The following is a 6,596-nucleotide window of genomic DNA, read 5'->3' on the forward strand; positions in this document are numbered from 1 at the left end:
AAGGAAAATTCCTCAACAAACAAATATTCAAGAGTTAGTGTGGATTCTTATCTAGAAAACATTTCATATAATTGGTCTCAGTTGGTCTTTGTTTTAACCAAAACATCACAACTACCAATTTCAAATGTGCTAGAGCAAGAAAACATATCTACTCCATATTTCATGAGGTGTTGTAAACCTACTTAGAACATGTTACTCAATGTACAACTTGGAGTAAGTAGTGTATAATTCTAAAACTTGATTTTGGAATGAAGTATGACTCATCTTCTTGATTTAACCATTTCAACAATACATGATTCCTCTTCTTAGTCATATAAATGAACTAAGGTATCCTTAGACGATCAATTGTGACATGGATCCATAATCATTAGGATGACGATAAACCATGATGCTAAAGTATTCTCCTTTCCTTCCATAATGGAGAAACTTTTATCTTTCTGCCCAATTGATTCTTCTTATTCGTTATGCTATACTTTGAGACTTTTCAAGGTATCAAAATTACACTTAATCATGTAAGCATAACCACATTTACTGAACTATCAGTAAGTCATGACGAATAGACTTATTGTCCTTTGTGGTGGATCTGACTAGTTCACATCAATGTGTACTAGATCATTTAGTCCTTCACTTGACTCACATATACATGTGAGCAAGGAATTTAGTCTTAATTTTTCAAAGATCAAGATTCTCATACATCACGCAATTCAAATTGGAAGATTCCAAGATTTTGTCCAATTGAAACATAGGTCATGAGACTCCTTCCCCACTTGATAAATCATGACATTTACACAAGTGATAAGAATCAAATCCATTTTCAACATTGTTATTAATAGAAATATGAACACCAATTTTCATAAATGCCATTGCAAGTAATCATAAAGTAAATAAGATAAACCACAAAATTTACTTTATTGATAATGTGTGGAAAACTTGTCCTTACAATGCAAATACATGTGAAAACTATGTTTTTAAATATTCCTATACAATCTATAATAACTCCTAAGCAACAACTCAAAAATCTGATCATCAAACCATGCAACCGAAATCCATCTCTCACGATCAGATTCAACTTACTCTTCCTAAGCTTCCTTCTTTATCTTAGATCCTACAAAAACATCAAAATGTGATTACCACATCATGTAATAAGAATCTATAAATAGGAACTTAACAGAGTTAGATAGTTGATGTACCTGAAGTAGAGTCATACAATTTGAATTTACCATCTCTAAAATCTCTCAGGTAGCCTAGACAGCTTCACTTCCAATGCCCCTTCGATTCGCAATAGAAACATGTGGACTCTTTCCCATTGACACATGGAACTATCACAAAATTGGCCTTTCTTTATGGTCAAACTTTTTGACCTTGGCCAATTTCTCTCCCTTAGGTGGAGAAACCATTTCTAGACTATCACTGTTTTCATCACAAATGTCCATGGAACTTTGGGAAACAGATCCTCCAAACAGATTTGCTTGACCAGTGCACTAAAGCATTGCTGCTTCAACAATAATTAGCAAATTTGTCAAATCGATTAAGGTCACATTGTGATCAGTCATGTAATGGTCCTTAAGGAACTGACTATATGACTCAGAAAGCATTTGAAGAACCAAGTTAGCAGCTAGCTTCCTTGGGAAAACAAAACCCAACATTCCCAGTTTGTCAATATGTGACTTCATCTTCAGGACGTGTGCAAACACAAAATTTACATCTTGGTGTTTGCATGCCAATAGGGCTTGAGTGATCTTGAACTTTTCAAGTTGATGAAAATATGGGTCAGAGAGAATCACTAGAGGAAGTGGAGGAAGAGAAGTATGATTTCTAGTTCCACCAATGCACGAAGAAGTGAATGATCTTTCACCTTGATTGACACATGGAAGATCATCTTCAAATGGAAAGCTTTTTCCAAAGGAATGTGGAAGACCATAGTAGTTTGAACTCGACATCCATAAAGGGAGAAAAGTTCAAGTTAGCTGATTTTGATCCTTAATACAATAACCAAATGAAATATTAAGGCTAGGACACAACACAATAATTTACAATTCAGAAGAGGGATGCCATAATCCAATTGCAAATTATTTAAAGGTAGGTAAATGACGATTAGCCAATTCCACCACAAAAATGAATTTTTAAATGAATTAGGTTTTAGATGAAATTCATAGATTTTTTGATATTCATTGAACTTTTCACTGGCATGTTTAATCTCGATTATGCTCTCACTTTGTGATTGGGATGCCGAGGATCACAAACGAGATTTGAATAACCATGCAAATTAGCTTGGTACTCTCGATGTTAGTTATCACCTAATCAATGTGCCGGTTAACCACACACGCTCTATTGATCAACGATAATTTACAAGAAAACCATTGCCAAAAATATTTGTCCCATATTAGTGTTCCGGTTTACCACCCACGCTCCACTAACGACCAATAAGGTGCATTGTGCAATTTCATGGGTTAGCATCAAATTCACATTTTTCCTAAAGTAACTAAGATTGAGAATTTTTTAAAAGCGTTTAGTTACTTCATAATTCATTATACTTTTAATGAGTGCTTAATGACCTATCATACTCATTCGGCTAACAACCCTCCACTAGTCAAGAGTGCGGTGGGTAAGAATGGATACCCAATGGCGGTCCTTTTATAGGCCACTTCCTTAAACACACCTTATAGACCAGCTTCGTGAATGAGGCCTACTAACGATAAGACTGACTTTTATATATATATATATATATATATATATATATATATATATATATATATATATATATATATTAAACTTTTAATTTTATATAGTATAAGGGAGTATTTTAAACTATTAAAATACTAAGTGGTTTAATCATTTAATAAATTAAACTTTTAATTTAGTTAAATTTAAACCATATATGGATTTATTAATTGTCTTTTAATTAAATTATTAATAGAATCCATAAAGATTTCTTCTAGGTTTTTCCATTTAAATTTTCAAAAATAAACTTTTAATTTCAAATTTAAATTATAAAACCAAAAGGGTGTATTTTTAGGTTAAATTTTAAATCAAAATAATCTTATCGCTATCCAAATTTAACCAAATCCTTTAATTATGATAAGGATATCATATTACCATTCAAATAATTCGATTTTAGGAAGTAAAAATGAAACAAGGCAATTATCCTAACCAAGATAAGATCTGGAAATCAAAAAAATAGGAAACTGACGAGTCAACTCGTCGAGTTGGCCAATAAACTCGTCTAGTTCATACATGAACTCGTTGAGTTCCTGCTTCAGACAGCCAAAAACAATTTTGTGCTACTGTGGACAGTTCACTATTGCATCAATTCAATTGAAAAACATATTAGTCTCTGATACCACTATTGGGTTATGAGCATAACAACATCCTATGTGATAATGCAACCCTAATTGCTTTGGATCTAAGTTTTTCACTATTGAACATGCAAATTGAATTCCAAAGCAATAACCCTAGATCTAGCATACAATTATCAAAATCCATATGAAATTAGGGTTAGAAGATTACCTCACTTGTTATGTAGTAATAACAAGACAATCTTGAAGATCCTTGACTCTTGAAGGCTTAGTGCTCAAAATGTTGCACCTATAATGGTTCACAAACACCCAATGTAGCAAGAAGAGAGGAGAGACACTAGAAAAATCAGCTGGGGTTAGAACCATATGCTTAGGACGAAATTCTAATAACTTGGAGGGTTTATATATGGTTGAGGGCTGCTAGGGTTTCTAGAGGAAACCCGTATTTCCTGCTTAAGGCTTAAGCAACCCATGGACCTCTTACCACTAAGCCTTGGACGAAATCTATAGGGCCTTCCTATATGATTTCATACACTCCTAATTAAGGAGTCCAGTACCCCAGTTTCACAACTATCAATGATTTTCAAAACAGTCCCTCCTTTATTAATCAGTTCCTTTAATCCGAAAATTAGTACCAAATTAATTTTGATTAAATACTAATTAATAATATGATTTACAAATATTATGTTAATCTGATAATATATTAATTAAATCATTTTGAGTACCAACTTATTATTTCAAATAATAAATCCTACTCTCTCTCTCCACCAGTTATCCTGTCAAGTTGCATGAGTGATGGCAATCCAAAAGGGTCATGCTACTATCAAATCAAGTACATACCAATTGTAGTTATGGTCTTAGACACCTAATCCAACACTAACACCCTAATCTGGAACCCTAATAGACTCTTTGTGTGTTCTTGAGCTTTGGACTTGATTTTTGGGTGATTTGTGCTCCTTGAAGTAAAAGAATAAGAAGTGGAAGACTGCTTCATTGGAAGGGAGCTTAGAGATCTAGATTTAGTTCCTTCTTTTGGAGACTTTTGACGTATAAGTCTCAATTTCTACCATTGTATGTTGGATCTCTTCATGTCAGAGTTTTTAGACTTTTGGTCCCTTTTGGGTTAATTTGTTGACCTAAGTCTTTTATGGAGCTTATTGTTTTAGATCTGGGTATATTATGAGTTTCTTGAGCTTTAAGGTGCAAGATTTATGGTTTTGGAGGTCTCATGCATGCATTAAGTCATTTGTTAAGTCCTTTTGAGCTTTAGGAGCTTCATTAAGCCATGCATGCACGTAAAGTTGGCAACTTTATGTGAGAAACCATCTCAAGGAAGTCATATCTATTTTTTGGGGGTAATGTCTTAATGGGTTAAGAGCAAGAAATGGAAAATGGCCAAATGGGGGAGTATGTTAGGCGTACAAGCAGGTACGCTTAGCATACAAGCCCTAAAGCGAGTACGTTGTGCGTACGTGCTAAGTAAGCCCCGCGTACTCAGCCAGTAGGGCTTCAGATGTTTTGGTCTTCAGTTTTGGGCATAGTTGGATTTAGATGCTTAAGGCCTTGTTGGGCCATAATAATTCAAGTTTTGGGGCTAAAGAATATTTTTGGACCTTGGATTAAGACCCATGAAAGATTTGGGCTCAATTTGGAAAATTGGACCATATTTGGGCCTTGGGTATTTTTATAGAAGTTTGACCTTTGGATTGTTGGATTAGGCTTGGGCCTTGGGCTAAGCATAGGGACGTGTAAAATGGTCTTTTACTCTAGTTTAGACTCTTAATATGGGTTGGATTTGATTATTGATGGATGATTATTTTGGTGATTGAAAGCATGGGGATTTTTAGCGGGCCAGCAACAAGATATTCTTTTTGTGAGATTTGGCTTTGTGAGGTGAGTCTCCTTCCTGTGTCCATGGTTCAAAGGCACCAATTCCGTCCCATTACTTATTATGTGGAATATTAATTGTACTTGTGATATTTTCTTGGAAGACCCCGGGGGAAGCCTGTGGCATTTGTATGGAAGACCATGGGGATAACCCATGACACTTGGATGTCAAACCATTCAGGCAGCCCATGACATTTCAAGGAAAGACCATGGGGGTAGTCCCTGGCACTTGGATATCAGGCCATGGGGGTTGCCCATGGCATTTCAGGGAAAAGAACACAAGGGTAGCCCATGGCAAAGGTATGTATGGTACATCGTATTCTGGAGAACTCACTAAGCTTTATGCTTATGAATTTTCAGTTTATGTTTCAGGTATTTCTGTTTTCAAAGGGAAGACATTGGGATGATTGCAGCGCACAAACCACATGTTTCCACATTTTTTGATTTACTTTGATATTGATGATGTATCGATACATTTTGATAACTTTGGTTTTATGACAATGATACGGCTTGATGTTTATAAACCTAAAAACAAAAAAAGTTTATGACCTTATTTTTGGGACGTTACAACTATGCCCTCAAAGAAGCAACGCATATACACTGAGGTGCTAGAAGAGCCGCATATATGATCCTCTAGATACACATCCTAGGTCCCAGTTCACCTACAACTCCATCATGCGAGAAGTCTCAACTAACCTCGCCAATGTCTCCATGCAAACCAATTGTACATACCTCAGACTCCATAGACATTTGAATAAGAGATTCAACCACAAATCCACAACCAAAAAAGGAATAGGAAGTAAGGCTAAACCAAGAATTCTAAGGCTATAAAATCATAATTATGTACAATCATGCAATATACATGAAACAATTAGCAATCTTAGTTTTAGCCCTAGCAAAACATTCATAGCATACGATACATATATGAATATCATGGGACATCACTTCTTTGATCTCTGACTAATTGTACACATTACTTCTTCTATTCTTTTCTTAATCTTCATTACTTGCTAAAAAGGTTTTTATAAAACTCTCATATCCTTAGTTTGATTCTGGAATCCCATAAATGTTCATCCAAATCCCACAAACCAATGCTCTGATACCAACTTCTAAAATACTGGTTTTTACCATAAAAATTTTATTTTTTAAATAGAAAAAAAATAAAATATTATAAAACCAAGTTGTAAAAATCTCAGGTAGATCAATATAGTCGTCCCAAATTAGATTATCAAAATACAAAAAATCATAAAATCTACAAGCCAACATGTACAATCAAGCCTTCATCTTTTTGCGATCATCTGAAGTACCTAAAACACAATTAATATATAAGTGTAAGCACAAAGCTTAGTGAGATCCCAAAATATTACATATAGCTCAACAAAATAAACAACTATAGGTTATCAGCAACCCCGC

This window comes from Lactuca sativa, chromosome 8, assembly GCF_002870075.4.
Source record: "Lactuca sativa cultivar Salinas chromosome 8, Lsat_Salinas_v11, whole genome shotgun sequence".
Taxonomy (NCBI): Eukaryota; Viridiplantae; Streptophyta; class Magnoliopsida; order Asterales; family Asteraceae; genus Lactuca; species Lactuca sativa.